Source organism: Pogoniulus pusillus, chromosome 37 (assembly GCF_015220805.1).
Source record: "Pogoniulus pusillus isolate bPogPus1 chromosome 37, bPogPus1.pri, whole genome shotgun sequence".
Classification (NCBI taxonomy): Eukaryota; Metazoa; Chordata; class Aves; order Piciformes; family Lybiidae; genus Pogoniulus; species Pogoniulus pusillus.
The window spans coordinates 5,250,295-5,273,447 of NC_087300.1; the positions used below are offsets into that span (position 1 = coordinate 5,250,295).

A 23,153-nucleotide genomic window follows, 5' to 3' on the forward strand; every position below is an offset into this window, starting at 1 on the left:
CGTGGGCTCTTCTCCCAGGCAACCAGTGACAGGACAAAAGGGCATGGTCTGGAGCTGTGCCAAGGGAGGTTTAGGCTGGATATTAGGAAGCACTTCCTCATGGAAAGGGTGATTAGGCACTGGAATGGACTACCCAGGGAGGTGGTGGAGTCACCATCCCTGGAGGTCTTTAAGAAAAGACTGGATGTGGCACTTGGTAGCATGGTTTAGCTGATGTTGTGGGGTTAGGTCATAGGCTGGACTTGATCTCAGAGCTCTTTTCCAGCCTCAATGATTCTGTGGGAAATGTGCAGTTCAGCATCTCACTGTCTGCCTCCTTGCTTGGAAGCAAAGTGTTAAACGATGACCAAAAAAGAGCATTTTTAGCATGAAAAGTTTTGACCTGGCACTGAAAGCAGAACTCTGTAGCTGCTGTGTGGGTGCAAAGCCACTGTCACAGCAGAGAGCCAGCCACCTTGAGAGAGATCTGTCTGCCAGGCAGTCCTTCAGAGACCCAGCTGAGCCACCAGCATGGCCCTGGACCAACGGCAAGATTCCTCCTGAGCCTGTGAGCTGATGCTCTCCCTGATGGGGCTGTCAGCGCTCCGACGTCTGGAACTGCTCCAGACCTTTAAAGCAGCTGCTCTGCAGGGAAGCAGAAATCAGGCACCTCATGCTGTGCCTGGCTACGAAGCCACATCCCAGCAAATAATTCTGCACATATTGCTCCAACTACAAACGCTCTTCAGGGAGAGGGGTGGGGGTTTTATAAGCAGTGGAGGTGCTGGGGTTTTGAGTGCAGGAAAGAAGACATCTCGGGTTGCCCCTTTGCCTCTCTCTCTCAAACAAGAACCCTTTAACTTTCTCTGCAGCACTAACTCCAGAGCAAGAGTATCTTCCATCTGTTTGCTTTAACCTGGGTATTCCTAAACACGGAGTTTTCCACTTGCAAAACACCCCCCCCTCTCTAACACGGGTTGCTATCAAGTGTGGACAAGCCCATGGAGTTGCCCCGGCAGTCAGTGGCAGAGTGCTGCACGCTGCAGTTTTCCTCATCAACTCACCCACTTCAGAAAGAGCTTTTACAGCTCAGTCTGCAGCTGAGCACTGAACGGGGCAGGGAGCTCACCGCCAGCCTCCGTCCTCAGGGCTCCTCAGGCTTGCAGGCAGCCTCCGGGGCAGAAGCCGACCCAGACAGCTCTGACTCACGCAGCTCCCCCAGGGCTATTCTTGGTCAAGCCACAGCTCCCAGCTGCCGTCAAGCCTGGTATGTGCGATAGGGCTGCTGGTGAATAACGCCACTGTTCCCACATGGCTACGTGACCAGCGGCGGGGGAACAAAGTCCCTTTTATGATGCTCTCCTTACCCAGCTGCTGCCCGGCCGCTGCCTGCACCGCTGCCCACCCTGTGCCCTCTGCTGTGGCAGGCTGGCACGCGTGGCTGTGTCTCTGGCAGCAGCTCCTCAACGTGGCCCTGTGACTCCACCAAGCCCAGCGGGTGTTAGGATGCCCCAAACTCTGCTTCCAGCACGGGCTGGCCCCTTGCAGTGCCTGTTCCCTCTGGGGCATTCCATGAGGTGCTTGACCAGCCATGTGGCAGCTCCCACACCCCCAGCACCCTGCATGGCTTCTGGCTACTTCTCACCCAGCACCACCTCCTCTGCTGCCTCACTTTGCCGTTGCTCCCTGAAGCCACTCAGGACCTTTCTCTCTGGCAGTGAAAGAAACTTAAACTAATAACCCTCCTCCTCCCAGCCCTGTCGAAGGGAACTTTCCAAGGTGTGTCTCTAATGAGCACCCCTTCCCTGAGAGCCCTGGCACTGCCAGAGCAGGGAGCTGCCACGTTTGCTCAGTGGGCTCTGCAAGATGGGGTGAAAGGACATCAGAAAATGTGAGGGAAGCAAAAGCAACGTGAATGGAGGAGCCTTGAGTGTTACCAGTGACAGACTCAGCCTCCAAAGCACTGCTGTGCCTGATGCTGCCCCCAGACTCAAAGCCAGAGACAGCATTTCCCTGTGCTGCAGGGGCAGGGGGTAGGCAGGACAGACCCACCAAGCTCTGATGTGCTCTCACAGCCCTGAACCATTCCAACGAGGCAGCTGCTGCACCCCAAGGGCAGGTCCTGTCCCCTTGCTTCATGTGCACCCACGGGACCTAGTGCCAGGCAGCAAACTACAGGAGAGCTATGGGTTTGAGCACCAGCTCCACAGCAAGAGCTCAGCACCACGGTATGGCCAGAGCAGATCCTGCTCTCCCTGGGGCAGCCGAGCTAACGCCATCATCGAAACAGGGATTAAAAGGAGTGACTGGACTTTTCAGTCCCCAGTGCTCCTTGCCACCCAGGCTCCTGGCAGTGCCAGCCCTCCTTCTCTGCCACTGCCAAGAGCAGCTGGCATTCCTGAGCCCACCAGGACCCACAGCTAGCTGCGTGCTGGCCAAAGCCTCTGGCTGGCATGCACCAGCAGCGCCACAGTGGCTGCCCCGCAGTGCCGCACGCACCACAGGGTGAAGGACACGGAGCACCCCTCTGAAAGAGCTGTGCCAAGGAGGACCCTAAGGCAGCATGCCACACTTGCCTCTGCGCTCGGCAGTCTCTCCCCAAAGCCCACCTACGTCTGTCGCTCCCGGTGTGACCAAGCTCCTGCTCCCCAGGCTGCGAGTCTGTGCTGCCAAGGCAGGGGCTGCCAGCTGAGCAGGTCCCACGAGTGTCACATAGCCGAGGCTGCTCCGAGAACGTGGGGATCAGACTCCACACTGCCTTGTCCACAGAAAAAAAGAGCAGGCCCAGGAAGTTTGCGCAGGGTTATTTGTGTTAGATAAGCTGTTTGCTCCCTTTGTTCTGCTCTCAAAGCAGTGCTGGGCAAGGGTGTCAAAGCCAAAGCAAACTCTGCATCTTCACCCCTGGGGGCACGGCGCTGCTGAGAGCAGGACGAAAGTGGGACGGAAGAAACAGAGTAAAAGAAACAGTACAAAAGCTCCAAAGCTCACAGCTCTTACTGTGATTGTAGTGAGGAACCTGGAAGTTTTCTCCATTCACGGAGAAAAGAGCTGGGGGCGTTAAAACGCCTTCAACAAAAGACCGAAATGGGGCTCAGATGCAGCAGGCAGTCGCTATCTGTGCTAATTAGCATGTGCTCATTACTTTGCCATCTGCACCACCCTCAAACATCAGCTGTGTGCTGGGCCGACGTGAGCAACGCCTTCGAATACTAACCAAGGTGTTGCACTTGCAAGGCGAGCCTGTGTTTGCCCATTACCAGATGGCCATTGTGGGCCCTGGGGGACAAAGGTCTGCTGAAGCAGGTCCCTCCTAGGTGGGGACAGCGGAGCTGGCCGTGGGGTATTCTCTCAGCTGTCCCACTGGCTGTCCGAGGGCAAAAATAAACAACAGATATATATGTGCCAGCTGCTTACCCTTCCCCTTGGACAGATATAGCTGTGCTCATGGAAGAAAGGAAGTTCAGTTCCTCTCCTGTGCCCACGAACAAACAGCTCTGGGAACAAGAGCTCCTCTCACAAACAACATTTAAAGTGCTCCGGGGTGCAAATCTGATCAGTCTGGAACAGAGCTCAGAATAGTTTCACGTATGAGAAAGGTCAACGATTTGTCAAGGGCACACAACAGAGTCCACTTTCTAATTAGAGAGTAACAGGCACCTCATCCCACCCCGGTGGCATTGTCTGCGGTAACACAGCAGATGGCTCAGCAATAGCCCCAGGAGATTATTACATTAACTTTGGTGTCAATAAACCAGGCACCTATTATGTAAAGGAGGCAGCCCAGGCCGTCCAGGGGCAGGCTCTCTGCTGCACACAGCCTTAGAAGACAGCTCCTGTGAGGACAAAACTCCTTCAGTGAGAGGTCTCATGTATGCGGTGAACCTATCACCCTTTGTAACATCACACCACTCTGTTTGTTGTCAGGTCACAACCAGCTGCTCCACGAAGTGATCCTGGAGTAACACACCAGGCTATTCCTAGGGAAACACTTAATCTTCCCAGGACACAGGAACAGACCTGCCTTTGACTGTCTGTCGGGGTGTTGCCTATTCTCACCTCCCTGGGGTGCTCCCAGCGTGGCTCAAGCAGTTGCAGCTCACACCTAAAGAGATGTGCAGAAGAGACAGCCCCAGCCTGGCTGGGGCAGGGCAGCCCTCCCCATGTAAGGATGAAACTATCCAGGGACAAGGCTTTGGAAGACGGTCCTCAACACGCTCCAAGGTCAAAAGAGGAGAACACTTTCTGTTCCTGTTGGCTTTCCAGAACCAATATGGGTCCTGGAATCTGCCTGAGATTGTTTTTGCCTGCCACCGATCCTAAAAGGGAAATCAGCTGCTTGCTCTGAGGAGCAGCTCCAGCCCCTCCGTGAGGCTGGGAACTTTTTCAGTCCACACTTCCTGACATGGCTTTTGCAGATCACTCAGGGTCACTGCACACCCCAGCTGGGGCCCAGCAGGGGCCAGCCTGGGCTCTCGCTGGGGGTAGGGGCCAATTCCCCTGGTAGGTGCCTCCACACCTCCTCATGCTACTGCCTCTGTACCCTCTCGTTCCTGTTCCCAAACCCAGGAGAGCAGCTGCAGACCTGGTACGGTGCAAACAACGTCCTGCATCTGCTGTTAGAGTAGATCCTCCTTTTGGTGAGAGGCTGGAGGCAGCTTGCCAGAGGTGCCCAGTGCTCCACCAGGGCAGCCCAGCCAGACCCAGCTTGCTCTGAGCACCCCGAGGGGCTGCGTTGCATCAAGCCTTCACCCGCCTGCTCGCAGCACCACTGACTCACTTCCTGCCACCAGATCTTGCCTCCCAGCTGCCTCCCAGCCCCAGCCTGCCTGGGGACAGCTTGCAAAAAGAGCTGCTCTGCTGGGGGCTCTGGCACAGTGAGGAGCAGAGTCCTTGTGGGGACCACTGGCACAGCCACGGACCTCACCTGACAGCTTCCCATCACTAGCACAGCAGCAGGGTGCTGCAGATGGTGTTGAGTGCTGACAGTTGGCTGGGTGGAGGTAGCAGAAGTGCAAGGCCATGCAGACTCCACCTGCTCACTTGCACCTGCCTGCGCCGAGCTGTGCCCAGGAGGCTGCAGCCTGAGCATGGGGCAGACCAACCTCCTGCCCAGAGCACTCACGGGCTGCTCTGGGCTCTTGCAAACAGATTTGGCAAAACAGCTGGCACAGCTGCAAGGCAACACCCTGCATTTAAAAGGACATAAGTGCTGTCAGAGTCACCCTTCCACAGCAGCGTGGGCAGCTGCCTGGAAATGCCTACAGCTTTGAGAGGAAGAAGTGGCAGAAACTGTTAAAGCGCCTCAGAAGTCACAAGCAGACCTGCACTGGTTTTAACACAGTGTTAGAATGACAAATTGAGGGTCTCCTGATGTTCAGAAGACATTTCCAAGGTACCCTCCATGCATGCCCACATCACACAGGCTCCTCCTGACAGCTCTGCATACCGACCAAGATGAGTTCCAGGGGCAGGACTGTCTCACGAAGGTCTGACCTCACCCTTAAACCCAGGGCATTTCACCTGATGCCAGCACACAGCCTGCCCAGAGTAGCCCTGCAGAAGGTTTTGCACTGTCTGGAGAACTGTGACAGAGGCATCATGGCCAGACCAAGGTGAGCAATGGGGACCAGGCACAATGCAGGGCACTGCCACCCTGCCAGCCTCACACAAAGTCCTGGCAGCATGGGCAGAGGCAAGGACTCACCAAGGCTGAGCATTGCTCTCACCCATAGCACTGCCTGCACGGAGCAAGAGGGTTCCAGCCCCATCCTACCCAAAACCAGATTCCCTCAGAGGGGAGAAGCTGAAGAGTGAGGCTGCAAGCACAGTGAGAACACTGAAGACCTACTGGAGACAAAGCTCAGCAGTCAGTGCAGCAAGAGCTGGCCTTTGCCCCACACGACAGGCTGACACGGGAGGGGACAGGAAGCATCTTTATCACTGCCTGCAATAGTGGCAGGGCACAATATGTCTGGCAATATTTGTTTTCTCTATCAGCAGTATTCCATGGGAGGAGGTGATGGGATGCATTTCCAGGAGGTCAGGCTAACTTTCACAATTTCTTGTAACACCAGCAGTGCTGATTCTGGGTAGAAAATGCCTACTGATGCCTGGTCTAAGTACCTGACCAGGCATCAGGTCTGGAAGGCAGCAATGATTCTTTAAAGTTTTGAATTACCATGAGTGACTGGCCAGGTCTCTCAGGAAGACCAATAAACCTTAAGGAGACCACACACAGATGCAGCTATCTGCACATGGAAAGACTTTTGACCTTGCTGTGCTTACAGCCTCCCCCAGCAGACGTGGCTGGGTCTACAAGAAACCTTGACCCCCTTGGCCATGAGCCGTGGTGCCTATGCACTGGGACCTGGAGCTGCCAGGAAGTTCAGCGTCCTAAGGAACTCCCCAAACTCTGCTCTGGTTTCAAAACACCAAGGAGTTCATAGACCTTTCTCATTTAGTATTGCATTCCCCATTCTTTCTGGGAAGATAAGGAAAAATAAAGCAAAACTTTTCCTGTGTGAAAGGAAACCTGCTGCTGGTAAGACATCTCTGACGGGGCAGCATCCCCATACAAGGTAACAGGACAAAGCTCTGCGCCAGTATTTGTGCACCCTGGGACATTTGTCTCTTCTCTACCCTATAAAGAAAGAGTCTCTGTTTAATGAGGCTGCAGTTGCAAGGGAATCCAATTTTCCATGCTACAGTGGAAAACCAGGAGGGTTTGCCCATCTGAGGCTCAGATTCTCAATTCTAGTGGCCAAGACCTTGCCTTGTGTTTAGGTTTTGCTGCTTCCATCTCTTTCTTCTCCACATCCCTCCTGTGTAAGTGGGTTCCCTGAATCCAGCTGTGAGTTGAAGCATGCACACAGAAGAGACGTGGTTTGGAGGAAGAGAAACAGAAGATCTATTCAAACACCACCAGTGAGAAATGATGAGCTCCTTGTGGGTGTCCATCTTTACTGTGTCCATCCACCTTCCAGAACCCCAACAGAGGGACAGCAGAGTGCTGGCTGACAAGGAGAGAGGCAACTGACAATTCAGTCCTTGCTCTGGACTCACTCTAGGGAAAATTCATTCTACTAAGAGCTGAGAGAGAAGCTAAGGAGTCCCCACTGTGAAACCATAAAAACCCTCCCCAAAGAATAAAAGATGAAAAAAAAAGAGGAAACTATTTCAGTGACAAATTTATTACCAAACACCTGAAAAAGTTAATTAACTATTTCATGTTCTGAACAAAATCCTCCCTCTTCAGAGGGCTGTTTGGACCAAGGGTGCAGCTAACAGCAGCCGAGCTGTTGGGACACATTCAGAACAAGCAGCTTGTGTCATTCTGCTGACATTAAAACTGGATATTTGCTCAAGAACTCAGCTGTTAATCTTACTTAAAATGTATACCAAGTAAGCAAATTCTGGGCACTCAAGAGGAAGTCAGGAATTGGAAACACTTGGGCAGTTTGGACTTGTCATGACCCAGACAGGCACTTAAGGAAGAAGTTCAAGAGTACAGGACTAAGATGAACACATCAGAAACTTCTCCTCAGGCAAATGAAATCCCTTTTACCAAGTGGTTAAGAAACCTATGGCTTAAAATGGCCCTACAAATTAATCTGGTCAGTTTTGAAGAGGCTTGGGAGAAAAAGAAAAGAGACAACCTGGCCCAAGCTGCACATCACAGGTACCTTCCCCTGCTATGGGCAACACTGACCGAGCAGGAGCCCGCTGGCAGCAGCAGCCTGCACCAAGTCCACTGCTGAGGCTGGTGAGTGGCTGTAGGGCAGCAGCTGCAGACATGGCCAGGGTGACCATAATAGGAAGAACGATGCTGAAGGCAGGTTTCAGGGAGTGTGACTGATCGCAGGAGCTTCAGTGTGACCAGAAGAGTAGGAAGCACAGGCCAAGGAAATGTGCACTCAATCAGTTCTTAGAGCAAGTCACAGGCGTGCAATTGCCTTCTGAACTCCTGCTCCTTTCTCCTCTCTAGCACTAGTGAGAGAATGAGGGGCAATGGCTTCAAAGTAGACAAGATTTAGATAGGATGTTAGGAACAAGTTCTGCACCATGAGGGTAGTGGAACACTGGAACAGGTTGCCTGGGGAGGTGGTTGAGGCCCCATCCCTAGAGATATTCAAGGTGAGGCTCAACAGGGCTCTGGGCAACTTGATCCAGTTGAGGATATCCCTGCTGACTGCAGAGGGGGCTGGACTAGATGACCTTGGGATGACCCTTCCAAGCCAAACCATTCTGTGGCTCTGTTTAAGAGAAAAGGATGTGCTCCCCCTCCATTATGGTAACAGTGATGCCAAAAACACCAGAGTGCAGTAAGTGCGGCCAGTGACAGCAAGGACACCCAGCCCTCAGGCTCTCCTCCTTGGTGCCAGCCAGTGCCCTAACAGCAGCCCAGCAGCAGCACTTCCAGCACCACCAGCTCACACTGCACCAACACCAGGACACGACTCCCAGTTGTTTCTGCTGTCTCAGCCTTGACAGCCTGGGCAAAGATGCCAGCAGCAAGCAGGTGCAAGAAGAGTCTGCCAATGCCAAATTCACAGGATCCTTTAGTTTTCCTCCTTTAGCTAGCAAATTGGGCAAGAATGAGGAACTCCATTGCTTGTGCAGGGCTGAACAGGCCCTTCAGACACACTGAACCATCACCCTGCTGGCAACAAGCAGTAATTCAAGAACACAAAACAAACCCTAAAGATAGTCACCAACCATATAAAACCTATTCATGGGCAGTGGCTGGGGCTGGCCTCCAGGCCCCAGGTTTCACACCAGGTCTAGGCAGAAGCTAATCTGGGCAGTGAAATGCCTGTTGCTGAGAAGGGATATAGTTTATCTGTGAACCTTCTTTACTCATGTCATTAGGAGGTGATGGACAAGAAAAGGTGGTGGAAAGGGATCATAACTGGATAAGGTTTTGTCAGGAAAGACAGAGAGTATCTAAATGTACATGAAACCACACTGGTAGGTAAGGTAGGTAACTGCACACTGCTACTCGCCTGTTGCTGTTCTGTGTACTACAGCCTCTCAACACCACACACCTCTGCAATCACAACCTCACACCAGGTGCAGGGCCTCTTCATGAAGTCAGTGTTCTCTAGAAACAAAGATACAACCCCACAGATCCCATAGGAAAATGCATCCATCCCCCACACTCAAGGCAGAACTCTCACAAAGCTTCCAAATGCAGAAACCCAGCGAGAGCCTTTATAATGTCCTGGCTATTGCAGAAAGAGAAAGGGAGTACCAAACACTAAGCATGTTCTGAGGATTATAATTTAGCTAAGAAAGTTTAATTTTGGACTAAATTGATACATGCCCAAAGCCATATAAATGCTTAACTGCTTAAACAGCTGCACAAACCCAGAGCTCTGGCAACGGCACTTCAAAATCCCTTTGCCCCATGAAATAAAGGTCATATCCAGCACACTCAAATTCAAACGTGAAAGCATGACAGGAAATGACTAACTGCACACTGAGGCCAATCTACCTTCATCTTAGATCTGCTCAGCACACAGGAATCTTGCAATTCAAACAGACATCACAGCCTAGATGCAGAAAAAACAACCCAGCTGCTCTTGGGGTCTGTGCATCTCAGTGCAGAGAGCACTGCAAAATGATGGAATTCTGCTCTATTTCCCCAAAGTTCTTTTACAATTCTAACCTCACACTACAGTTTTCACTTTTCTTTCCTTTAGAGGCAGCTGTTTAAACTGAGGATCATAGAATCACAGAGTCAACCAGGCTGGAAGAGACCTCCAAGCTCATCCAGTCCAACCTAGCACCCAGCCCTATTCAATCAACTAGACCATGGCACTAAGTGCCTCATCCAGTCTTTTCCTGAACACCTCCAGCCACTCTTCTTCCTGAGGTGATCCATGACTTGAGTCAGTGTTTACAAAGCTGTTTGCAGTCCCTGAAGGAAGGGTGCTTGTGTTTTGCCCATGAAGGTGACCAAGGGGCTGCTCCAGCTTTCCTCTGAACGCTGCTGAGCACATGGACAGGCTGCAGGATGGCTGCAGGCACAGGGCAGATGCTTTGTGCTCATCTGCTGAAAGGCAAACCTGCCTGGTCTGAACCCTATCCCTCAACAACTCTTTTCTCCAGAAAGCCTGGCAGCTCTTTTACTGATTAAGGCTCTGCTCAACTTCAGTTTTGTTTCTTTTTCTTGAATAAACAAAACAACTTTGACTCACAGTAGCAGGAAAAGATTTAAAGCAGACATGTTTTATTTAATGCATGCCTGCTACATAAAAGGCAAAGTGAATTTTCTCACCAAATTTGGTAAAAATGCTCCCTTTTCTCAATTATTTTCCAAACATGAGTATTTGTAGCTGGCTTCTTGCATGCAAGCAGGTACACAGGCTATGAAAGGTAACCTGCACTGCCTTTTGTGCCTGCATAACCTTCTGTGCCTTTTGGGGCTCTCCACCTGCATGCAAAAATCAGCAGAGTGAAGAGAAAGCCAGTAAGGTGACAAGGAGATGCTATGATGACACTTGTGTGCCACACACCAGCCTCCCTCCACCATCCCCATCACTACCTGTGGGCTGTTTGCAGGAGAATTAGGACGGTCTCCATCTGAAGGACTTGGCACAGCTGCTGGTGTCTCTTGCAAGAAAAGGCCATGACAGCTCTGCAGCCCGCACCATGTGAGCAGCTTCTAAATCTGGGGAAGGACTGAACCCTGGCACAGACAAATTGTCTCAGGTTACTATCATTTGTTGCCTGGGAGATGCTGTGTGTGCCAGCTGCAGCCCTCCTGAAAGAGGCAGCACTCTGCCAAGAGCCCAAGAAAGTACACAACGGGGACAGCTCACAGAGAGGAAGCCCAAAGAAGATTTAAGCTCTTCTTTAGCCACTGTCACACCAACGTCGAAGAGAAACAAGCTTCCTCCTCCAGCAGCTGAAGACTTCTCTGCTAGGTGATCTGGTCATCAGCTGCCATTTACTTCTCTGCAGAGCTACTTGTCTTCAAATCAGTCTCCTCCTTAAAGCATTCCTGATCAGCACCTGTACAATTACTTTGAAGAACTGCACATTTTAGGTAGCAGAAGCCCTCAGTTGTCACCGTCACATATTTTACATAAAGCCTCTAAGAGCTCCTTGCAGGCACTAAAGGGCACCACTGCCCTCCAGCCTCTGCTGTGCTGCACTGACCCAGTCCAACATCAAAGGTCGTTGTTGGTGCCCATGAGAGGGAAAACTGGCCTGGGAGCAGCTATTTTAAGGGGTATGGATGCTCACAAAAAGCTGTGAATGCCTTTTTACCCCACAGCTACACATCCAGTTCTCAGGTCTATGCCCCTGCCCGGGGGATGTGCCCATCTCCAGGGCAGGGCTCAGAGCGCTGGCAGGATGTCAGCCCGGGGAGCACAGAGCACTGCTGCTGGCAGGCAGCACAGTGACACACGTGTGCTGGTTGTGTCCAGAAATTCATGAAGAGAAGGAAAATTGCTCCTTTACAGAAAAAAAAATCCCCAAACCAAACACACACAAGCCTCACATGAGCAGAGGAACGGCAGTATCACAGAGCTCCTGGTCCAGGTCTGTGGCTCCTTTACAGAATCTCATCCTCACATTCAAATTGGAGATTTCCACCCAAATTTACATGAAACAGACTTTGCAGACGATAAAGGGATCAGAAGGTCAGAATTTTAGCTAAGAACAGCTCCTCCCATGACAACATTCAGGTAAAGACCAAGAAGAGTTGATGTTCCAGCCCCTGAAGCAGCAGATCGGAAGCTGTGCCCTGTTTCTTTGCTGCTGAGAAGATGCTCCTCACTCATTTACTGGAGGAAGCAACATCAACCTGCTCTCTGTCATAGGTGAAAAGACTTTCCAAAGCTGTTTTCATGCTCAGGCAGTTCCAAGATCGTGGGCTTCACTGCAGCAAGACACCAGCCCCCCCCCCCCCCCCCCCCCCAAGACCCTCCCTCTGTTCTCCTAACTGACCAGAACAAAAATGCCCTATTTACAAGCAGTTTGTCCCAAAGTGGCAACCCCCTGGAAATACCAACTCAGAGCAGTTCTCTGTTACCTTGCATTGCTGGATGGGGTGGCCCAGGCAGAGCTGCAGAGCCCAAGAGCCTTGAGGGGAGCAGCACAGCAGGTGGGGGCGATTCTGCCAGTGCCTTGCGCTGCAGCCGCGGTCACAGCAGGTGCGACCAGCCAGAGGTGTCACCAGTAAATCACCACTTCCCCAGCAAAACACACACTGCTTGCCCAGGAACAAAAGCAGTCACATCATAAACCAGAGGGTGACATCAGCAGGGGGATTGCATTTCCTACAGAGGTTTAAATGTCATTACTTGTGACTGGAAATTGGATGCTTACAATTCAAGTTAGCGAACTCTGAACTTACAGGAGACCTAAGAGTCCCAGTTTGGCACAGATGTATTGCACTCCTATTCCTCAGTGTCACGATGAAAGGATAGAAAAAAAACAACAAAGAGGAAGAAAAAAGAAAAGAGAACAAGCAAAACTCTCAACAGCTAATGAACATCATTATTAGCCTGACTTAGCAAGAGAGGAGCTAATGAGGTGAGCAGCAGAGCTCGCTGATTTCCATTGGAAAGGGACAGTGTTATTCAGAATGCATGTTCTGCTTGGGGCCCAGCTACCCAGACTCTCTTCATTGCCCTCTTCCACTCATGTTCTGCTCTCTCTCTTCTCCTAAAACTAAACCCCCAAAGCTCTCGAGGACCTTGAAGCATTTATTTCATCACTCCTCAGTCGAGTCACTGCTTCACAGAGCATGAAGCATGACACAGCCTGTGCTTATGGTCTGACACCTTCACCCACCTGAAGTGCCTTTGTGATTTTCCACGCAGCTCTCCAGGCTCTCCAAAAGCAACACATCCCAGGCTTCCTTACAAGCACAATGGGCCAGATTTAATCTTCTCATGAGTTACACCATGTTTGCATAAGGTTGAGAAATAGTAGAAATAAAACTTCTCTTGGCTGTGTTACATGCAGCACACTCTGTGTTTTTGCTATTAATGACACTTTTGCAAGCACCATTATTACTCTACATATTCCAGAACTCTCTGGCTTAGGCATTACAGCAGTTTTCTTGATCTGAAGTCAAAGGCAGCCACTGAAATGCTTTAAACACTGACAGTTTCCATGCACTGAGAGAAGAGGCAGATGAGAATAATCCAGGTTTAAGGACTAAAGTAAAGATTTTTGTTTTCACTTGGACAGCAGTTTAGCTCCCTGACTCCCTTCTGCAAGCAACACCAATATATATATGATGATCCAGGGCCAGACCATAAATGTAGCAGTTCAGTTTCTACAGCTCTGACCTCTCAGAGGATTATTGCTTCCTCAATTCCCTACCAGCTGTCACCAGCAAAAACATAATTTACCCTTAGAATACCTGCAGGACAGGGAGTTATATTATCTCCCCCCTGGGATTTGCACCTCAGAGGGTTTTGGCAGAAGGCAAGCCTGGCAGAACTAAAAATGGAATCAAGATCCAAGACTCTGTCCATCTTCCTCCTTCTGAGATGTAGCACCTGCACTCATCAGCCTGGAATCCATGACACCTACTAATGCATCTTGGAGACCTCTGTCCAAACAGATTCCACGAACTGAACTCTTTGTGAGCTGGGGGAAAAGGAAATAAGAGAAGGAAGAGAAGGACATGATCTTTAAGGTCTCTTCCATGCCAAACCATTCTGTGACAGGCAGAACTGTGCAGTTACAAAGTACAGTTAATCCAGACTCCAGATCTTTCACCATGCCTGTTCCTGCTAGTCAAACTTGGAGCTTTAAAAGCGAGCAGCCTGAGCTGGAAGAAGGCACTGGAGCAATGCAGCACCGGGAGTTATGCACCACTTCAAACTGTGTTAGCCCTTCAGAAGAGGAAAAGCCACATTTCCCTTAAATGAGGGTAGTGGAATGCCGAGGTGAGGTCAAAAGCCTGGCACAAGTCAGCAGTTTAGGCTGGAATGTGGGCTCCTGATGCTGAGAGAAGCACTCCCTGCACTCCAAAACAGCTCAGAATCTAATTTCTTATTGCTGTTCTTTCTCCTGTCTCTTCTCCCAGGCAACCAGCAACAGAACAAGGGGACACAGTCTCAAGTTGTGCCAGGGGAGGTCTAGGCTGGATGTGAGGAGGAAGTTGTTGTCAGAGAGAGTGATTGGCATTGGAATGGGCTGCCCAGGGAGGTGGTGGAGTCTGTGTGGCTGGAGGTGTTGAAGCCAAGCCTGGCTGGGGCACTTAGTGCCATGGTCTGGTTGGTTGGGCAGGGCTGGGTGCTAGGTTGGACTGGCTGAGCTTGGAGCTCTCTTCCAACCTGCTTGATTCTGTGATTCCCATCCTAGAGTAACAACCAGGGACACTGCTATCAGATGTGGACTTCAGAGAGGAAATTTTGTCTTCAACCATGCTGAAGTTAGGCCTTCCAGACAGACAGCTGATATTATTATTCAACTGCTTTCTCTTCAGAAGAGCCTCAAACCCCAGCCACTTTCTCCAGCAGGACTGAGTTAGTTTGCACGCTGAGGACATCACCACCTGCAGCCACACAGATCTGAATGACAACAGAAGCCCTCTGAGATAACCTCACACAGGGAAAATCCTGTGGGCTTGAATCATTCAAGAAATAATGTGGGTTTACAGTTGTAGTAACTATGTCTGCCCAGAATGGCTCTGAACTGGCAAGATGCAACTTAAAAACTATTTTTCATTATTTAATTATCTTTACATTGCATTTTATATTAAAAAACAAACCCAAACCCTCCTCAAGAGCTCAGGAGGCAGAGCTCAGTCTGGAAATGATTTTTATGGCTATATTGTAAGCCCACAGAGAGCAGGGAGGTAGAACAGGAACAGTTCCTTGCAGCTTTTTAGTTGATGTTGAATTCTGCCCGAAACAGCTGAGATTATTTCTCCAGTTAACCAAACTGCTGTTACTGAAACTCACTCTGATAGTTAAAGAAAACTGGTGAGGATGCTGAGTCGACCCCTTTCTGCCCAGACAACAAGATAAGAACTTCATTAATTAATTGAAGTGAACACTTGCAATTTGGGTAAACAAAGTCAAAAGAACCAAGGTCCTGTTTATAGTCTGGGGGGAATAATTAAGTATTTACTGTCTCGTGGTTCCCCTGTTCTAGGTTTCTGGAAGACATTCAGTTGGTCTGCTAAGATTCATTAGTTTAAAATCAAAAATACATAAACAGTGCTCCTTTTATTTACAGAAAGCTCTCACTGCTGCTTCCAGCTCTATTAAGGCACTTGGTGAATAATCTGTAAGCAATGCTCTTAGCAGGAGGTATCAGATGCTGGCTTCACAAATGCACACCGATATCTGAGGGGTATATGATGAGGCTGAGGGAGCTGGGGGTGTGCAGCCTGGAGAAGAGGAGGCTCAGGAGGGACCTCATTGCTCTCTACAAGGGAGGTTGTAGCTAGGTGAGGTTGGTCTCTTCTGCCAGGCAAACAGCAACAGAACAGGGGGACACAGTCTCAAGCAGTGCCAGGGGAGGTCTAGGCTGGATGTTGTTAGGAAGTTGTTGTCAGAGAGAGTGATTGGCATTGGAATGGGCTGCCCAGGGAGGTGGTGGAGTTGCTGTGGCTGGAGGTGTTGAAGCCAAGCCTGGCTGGGGCACTTAGGGCCATGGTCTGGTTGATTGGACAGGAGTGGGTGCTAGGTTGGACTGGCTGAGCTTGGAGGTCTCTTCCAACCTGGTTGATTCTATATGTTAGATACTTCATAACATTTTAAAGACTTTTTAATGTGTTCTGTGTTGAACTGCAAACAGTTTTGTAAACACTGACTCAAATCATGGATCACCTCAGGAGGAAGAGTGGCTGGAGGTGTTCAAGAAAAGCCTGGCTGGGGCACTTAGTGCCATGGTCTGGTTGACTGGATAGAGCTGGGTGCTAGGTTGGACTGGCTGAGCTTGGAGGTCTCTCCCAACCTTCCTGACTCTATGATTATCTGTTAAGTAAAACAAGTCTTGCATGTAGTTAATACTCTTCTGCACTAAGCAGAGTCATTATTCACAGCAATATGAAACCAAACTTGTGGGTTCAATTCCCATCTTCATTCTGTCCCCCATGCTCCCCAAATCCCCAGTGCTGAAACTGACTTGTAAAAACAACTGCTGAAATGTCTCTGCAGAGCTTGGATTCAGATACTTGTGCTGAAGGATTACAACACACAAGCCTCCAAGCCTGCCCTTTCTCTGCAAGAAGTTCCTGCATAACCTCAATACAGCTTTTAAAAATCAAGTAAACAAGAGGCACAGCTGAGATTATATTAAAGAGTTGGATTTGGTTTAGTACCCATAGGGATCCCTTTTTTTGGCTAGCAGTTTGGAAAGGGTTATTTACTGGATAGCCATTTTCCTTTCTCTGGAAGATGCTGAGGTTTCAGCACAGTTTCTGTGGAGTATGCAACAGAATTCAGCCTTTGCTCAGCTAAGGAGTTAAATCACTGCAGCTCTTGAAGATTATGGGTGTAGGAAAAGGGAATGCTCCAGAGGGGAACTTTCAGCAGTCACCACCAAACTGCGGTTAAAACAGACACCAATGACTCTATTCAGCTCCCAAACCTCAGACAGTTTCCATTTTCTCAATAACAAAGCATTTTTGTGGAATGAGGTAACAGCTTCCATCTGCCAGGTCTAACTCTCCACTAAGATTTCTCTAGAGCATGGCTGAGCCAGGGCTGGCTGGCTGAGTGGAGGCTGGAGTCCTCAGCCTGGGAAACAAAGGCACAGAGCTGCAGGACAGACCTGGAGAGGAGCCTCTGGGACCCTCACAGGAACTGCCTTGGGAGTCTGCATCAAAAGTAGCCTCGAGCGAGCTCCAGTGGGTGCATGCTGGAGACTGAAAAAGGCCAAGGAAAAAGGGAGACTTTTCTCTGAGGATGCTGTGGGACAGGCAGGAGAGAGCAGAAGACAATTGGGTGCCACAGGTTCAGCAGTCTGACATAAAAGCGTCAGGAGGATGGAGCAGTGTGAGAAGTGAGGAGGAGGCTGTGTGCACCCACTGCAAGATGCTGAGTGTGAGCAGCAGCACAGACTCCCTGCTTCCAAGGAGTGATCCTGGGACCTGAAACACTGCAAACCCAAGCCTCAGAACAGAGGCTGGGAGCAGTCTGGGGGGTTGTTTTTGTCAACCTCTTTCTTGGCCTTTCAGCTCCAGGGATGCTGAGCTCCTGCTCGTTCTTTTGATTCAGGCAAAGCCAGCTCAGCTCCTCTGAAAAGCAGACTGTTGAACCTCCCTGGGACTCCAAGCCTCAGCTCCAGGTTCAACACATGCCAGCTGTCTGGCCTAAAAAAGAATGAGCAAAACAGAAGACCACAACTTCAGGGTCACTCATGCAAGCAAAGGTAAAAACCTTGGAATAGCATAGAGGATGTACAGAGCACATAACAGCAGGAAAGCATCTCCATGGTATCTGCAGGTCTTCTGGATCTACTTTTGCCCCTGCATATATAAATCCTTAAAAGAGCAATGCAGGAACTTCACCAGCACACTGCAGCAGCTGATGAAACCCAACTCATCTGCAACCCAAATTGAGCAACCTGCTGATTAGGAGAAAGATTTCACTGCCAAAGATGCCAATTCTCTAACCACCAATCTTGGTTTCTGCAGCTGAGATGCTGCCTCCCAGACATGCACTGATGCAAATGAAGGAGGAGCTTCTTTAGATCAGAAAATTTGGGGCACATTCCTACCATGCTTGCTCAGCTGAATGGTCTCATGCAACTTCCCCAGCTCTACATGCAGTTCTGTCCTCTAAAGCAAAGCATTTTTTCAGTTGGTTTTCCGAGGCCCTTGCATTCCTGCAGCACTTTCTCCTCAAGTTTTGAAAACATTAACCACCTGGAGCTGCTCATTCTCTAGTTCAATACCACACACCCAGTGTGATGGTTTGGGTGTTACCTGCCCCCCTACTCTTAAGAAAAATCACCCAGACTAGACTCAACTGAGCTGGAAATTAGAATGAAGCTTTATCTTTACAGCTGAGCACAACAGACAAGCAGCTATTTACAATCTATGCAGCTATAGACAGAAATATGCAGGTTAAAAAGTAATACAGACACACAGCAGCCCTCCCAGAAACCGAGTCCCCAGGAGGGGCTCCCAACCACCCTTCCACCTCCTTTTCACCCTCCACCTTATCCCAGACTTTGCCTTATATTCAAGGTGAGTTTGGAGAATTGGCCAGGGAGGTTAGGAAGCAGAAGGATTACACAGACAGCAGGTTAGAGAGAGAACAGAGGCAGCCAGAGAGCAACTCTGTTATCTATATTCATGATCCTGTTTTATCCATCTTAGCAAGCCTATGAGTGCAGTAGACATCACCACTCTTTCCTTTTCACAGCCTATAACCTAATTCCTCTCACTAAAATATCCCAGCTAGGCTCAAACTAGCACACCCAGCTGGATACCTGCAGAACGTGGCTGGCAAGTGGCTGACCTTCTTTCCCAGCCAGGACAAAACATTTCCCAAGCCAGTTTTCTTCCTAAGAAGAATGCTGCTGTCAAATCTCAAAACTCCATGCTGCTAATACTAGCCTCAGTGCAAGGTCAGCCAGAGAGGACTTCCATCAGCGATGAGCTCTGCTGGAGAAGGCTCCCTGGAGGTTATAAGAATAGTACAGTCAAGCCCAGATGGCAACAATGTGCAGAGCACATTTCCAGCACACGGTGAAGGGGCAGAGGGACTGTGCAAACTGGAGTCCCTCCTGATTTCTGCCATCTGATAGCTGAGCACTGAACTCTAGGCTGAGGCCTTTGGGAAAGGTCAGGATGGTCTTACACATTCTCCAGATACTGCTTTCCTTCTCACTCTCTGCTTCTCAATGCCTTCGTTAAAAGATACTAATCTCTTTGTAAGGCAACTATTTGGAGCCAAGAGTTTAGCTATTCTTGCAAAACATATGCTTAGGAGAGACTGGAAATGATGCTGGCAGCGTTACAGAGGGGAGCAAAGCGCAGCTTTGGGTCAAAACAAGAGAAAATAAAACTAAGCTAGTAAGCAATTCCCATGTGATAGTGTAGGAGAGCCAGCAAAAGCTTCTTCTAGAAAGAAAACAATACTGTGAGAACGAAGCTAACAAGAGCTGGCTCTTGGAAAAATAAAATGGGCTGTAATGAGCCAGAGTATTGCCAACAGAATCTATCCAAGAGGATCTTTCTGGGAAACCGACCCAAGAAATAACGCTGGAAAGCTCTAAGGGACCAGGGACCTGGAGGCTGGAAGCTGGCAAACTGCTCCATCAGTGAAGGCTGGACCCACTCTGTTCTGCTGTGTAAGAATAATTTGGTTTAGCCTACAGGTCTCTCAAGAGCAATGGGGAAACTCAGGCTGCTTCCTCTGGGGAGGGAAACGGAGCACCAGGCAGAGCCCTGCCCAGTGGGATGGCTTTCAAAGACTCCCCACCATCACTGACATCCCTCTGGCACAGCCCCCGACCCAGCACACCCAGGCTGTGGCTGCCTTTGACTCCTGGGCAGCCCAGAGCTTGGTGGTGCAGCTGCTGTGCACCAGGCTCTGCCCACCTGCTGGGAAGTCACCCCAGAGACCTCAGGCAGTGCTCCACCAGCCAGCAGTTGCCACAGAAATGCCACAAAACCATCTTCTGGAGATCTGTTTGCCCCAAAGGAATGCAGTTAGAGGCATCTTTTTTTTTTCCAGAGGGACAAAGGAGATGACCTTGCTCTGTCTGTGCTTCAGAGGGATGAGGTAACACAGAAGCAAATAGGAACACTGATGCAAAGAGATAAAGGCAAGGCTTTTCTTTGCAGGCTTTTCGCTTCCAGTCCAGCTCCTCATAGCTACAGGAGCACACAGAGAGCACAGAAGACAATGAATGTGATCTCCTAGCGTTTTTCTGTGCTGGCAGTAAAGAATCCTGCCTTGGCAGGGGACATTGAGATGCTGTCTAATGACTTTCCTCCTCTTCCAACTCTTCTTCTGATTCATGTTGCCATCTTCCTTGCAACTGACCCAAATAACTTGTTCAGGCAGCACTGGGAGCAGCTCTGCCTCATACTTCAATAGCAGCAAGATCTCCACATCTGGAGAGGGCCTTCCTCAGGGAAGTCAGAGCACAGGTGGCTTCGGAGCAGCTTTCCTGAGAAAGGAAGAGCAGCACCCTGTCTTGTCTCATTCCATCAGGAAGACTTCCCGGCTGCAGAAGAACAAAGGTTGCCCAGGAGCAGAGCAAACACAGGCTGCATCTGTGCCCAAGGCTCAGCAGATCTGAACAATGTGGGCAAAGTATTCAGTTACCTCATTTCCAGGTGCGCTGTCAGCATGAGCCATGACTGGCTTGGGATGAAAGAAGAAAAACTGTTCCTAGATCTGGACTTGTCTGCAGCATTTATGGTAATTATTGCCCAGCAGCCTTTAATTCATAATACACTCAAGCCCTCAGCTTCTCTCTAACCATTTGATCACTGCTTGCCATTCCACCAAAGAGGCTGGAGGGCAAGACTGGACTGTGCCACCAGAGCCAAAGGCATGCTGACCCTGGCCTCAGGAAGAGGAAAACAAAGCAAGCCCTTGCAAAAGGACTTCAGCAGGTCAGCCATGCTCAGACACACAGTGATTACTCATGCTAGCAACACACAAGCACTTAAACCAGCTGTGGATTCACACAGCCACAGCACCTCTCCAGCTATTCACTTCAGCACTTCTGTAACAGAGCTCAGCAGCACTGCACCACTCGGTACAGGGACAACCCAACCCCTGTCCCTCCACACTGTCTGCACACAGTCAAAGATTGCCTGTCCTCTCCCAGGCTCATTCTTCCCTCTACCACACATTTAGGCACTCCTGATAGCCACTCACCTCCTTACAACCCCCAACAGACTCCTGATCTCAGTGTTACAGCAACAGCCTTCCCTGGCTCTGTACAGAGGACATGAAAAAGTGAACACAAAATGGATTTATTGCCAAGGAAACAGACTGTGGGAGATACAGGAAAGTATTCCAGGACTGCATGGACTACCAGAGCACTTCTAGCTCTCCAGCTAGCCCAGGGCTTGCATGCTGTACCTTGCAAGGCAGGCAGAAGACCCTCAGCAGCCTAACAGATCCCTTTGTGGTTCAAAGGGTACACACAGACAAAGGAAGTTATGAGCTGTACCACCTCTTTTCCAGGTAACTGAGCTTCAAAACTAAAGAGAAGGAGCTAGCAGAACTCACCCATCTTTGTGCTGCAGCATGTCTGTTGAGTCTACAACAGCTAGCCTGTATCTCTTATCTCTACATTTTTTATTGGCTCATGTTTACTTTGGCTGCACATCCAAGCAGTCATTGAAACAGGGCGAGAGAGGAAAATCTTGGACTCTCAACAATGGCCAAGCACTTTAATCTGCCACTGGGGACAATGACTTGACTCCTATTGGCGTTTAGTGCTGGCAAGGTCAAGTGTAACATGTGCTGCAGGAAGCACTAGGGAAGCAGATCTGCAGCCATTCCAACAACACTGAGCATTTCCTTGAGCTATTCAGAGGTCCCTTTCCTCCTCGTGTAGAGAGAATGGCCCCAGCTGTCCCATCACCTGCATTGGCTTCTCCACTCACTGGATTTATGGCGTTAGAGACTGCTAACAGCTCCAGGTTAGATGCAGCACATTCCTCTGGCTTACAGCTCAGATGTTCAAAACTAAGTAAGGAAGCACTTCAGATGATGTCCTTGGCATCAGCCACCAGGTTGGTGCTGGAATTTATATTCTTGAACAGATCCAGCACTGGGCAGGTTGAGCATAACCATCAACAAACTCTTGCTCAGCAAGGACACCAAGCAGAAGGCAGAGATGTGAGTTAATGGTAACAGTCAGATGACCAGGGGCCAAATAAAACCGAAGTGAGACTGTACAAAGAACAAGAACATCAACTCCAGGATTTTTCATTCCATTGGCATTTGGATTCTGTGTTAACACATTTCTAATAACTCTTAATTGACTATTAATTTAACCCCACTGGAGACATCTTTCTGATTCCACTCAGAGTAACATCATCCCCTCTGTGGGCTCCTGTTGAGTAAGGGCAGAATCATCTACTAAAACTGTTCTCCATTTAGCAAAAAAAATCAACAGACACAAAGTGAGTCACTCAGCAGAGGCAGCTCTGCTAGGATGAAATACAGGAAGGTGGAAGCCATGTGGCATTCTTCAATTTCCCCTTTCCTTTCACAATCAGACCCTTGATATTTTCCTCAACAGGAAAGCTGACACTCCCCCCTCTGTAAACTGCTGACAATTGTATTTTACACCTGGCAAAACCAGGGCAGAACGGAAGGAAGAGAAGAAACAAAGGCCAAGGACTTTCTTCTCTGCAGCTCCATCTCCACGGAACAGAGCATTTTGCTTTCCATCTGGAGCTAAAGACCCACTAGTTCTTAATCATAGAATCAATCAGGTTGGAAGAGACCTCCAAGATCATCCAGTCCAACCTATCACCCAGCCCTATCCAGTCAACTTAAGTAACTCTACATCAGCCTTCATGGGAAATGCCACCTCCTCTCTGCCAGATGTCAGCAGAACAGGGAATGCTGCAGCAGCAGCTCCACAGAGTGCAGAAGAGCTGTCAAGTCCCCTCAAAACCAACAGAGCTGGGTGCTCTAAGGTGGGCAGGAGCAATCCAGGAACAATGGCTGTCAACAAGGGGTACTGAACACTGAACACCAGAGGAGGAAGGATCTCCTTCCTTGAGCAGGTACAAGAAATTCTGAAGCTGATTGCCTGTTTGAGAAGTTTGGCTTTCATTCAGACCAGCCAGTCCCCAGCTTTCCATAAACACCTTCTTTGTCTATGGAAACTCTCACACAGAAGGTGAGGCAGAGGTAAGAAGGTTGGCACTTGTGCTTCTCTCCCGAGGCGACTGCTGCAATTAAGGCTCTTCAAGCATGACCTCATACAAGCCAAGGACAGTGAAAACCCCACAGACCTGAACGAGGAGCCCAGCAGGCCACTGTGAAAGTCTTATGAGGACCACAGAAGTGTTTTTCTGGGGAGAGGAGTTAGGAATCACTTGAGCACTACAAGTAATCACTTTATTCCATTTTCCTGCTGGCACTTCAGAACACAGCAGGTCATGCAACAGGACCAACTCAGCTGCAATCAGGACCCAGCAAATGCATCTTACCCTACAGAGCAAGCGAGTCCTGGCTGTGAACAGAACCAAGAGCTTC

General features: G+C 49.7%; 1 protein-coding gene across 3 annotated transcripts in view; it reads right to left on the reverse strand.

The window, feature by feature from the left end:
* FHL3 (four and a half LIM domains 3) overlaps positions 1–23,153 on the reverse strand; it is a 31,076-nt gene that overhangs the window by 4,980 nt on the left and 2,943 nt on the right. The window contains exon 1 of one of the 3 annotated variants that reach the window (XM_064172395.1): positions 2,589–2,610. The exons of the other annotated variants lie outside the window; for them this stretch is intronic. The gene's annotated coding sequence lies outside the window, so the exon portion shown is untranslated. Of the gene's footprint in view, positions 1–2,588; positions 2,611–23,153 lie in introns of those variants that run through there. 3 annotated transcript variants of the gene reach the window in all.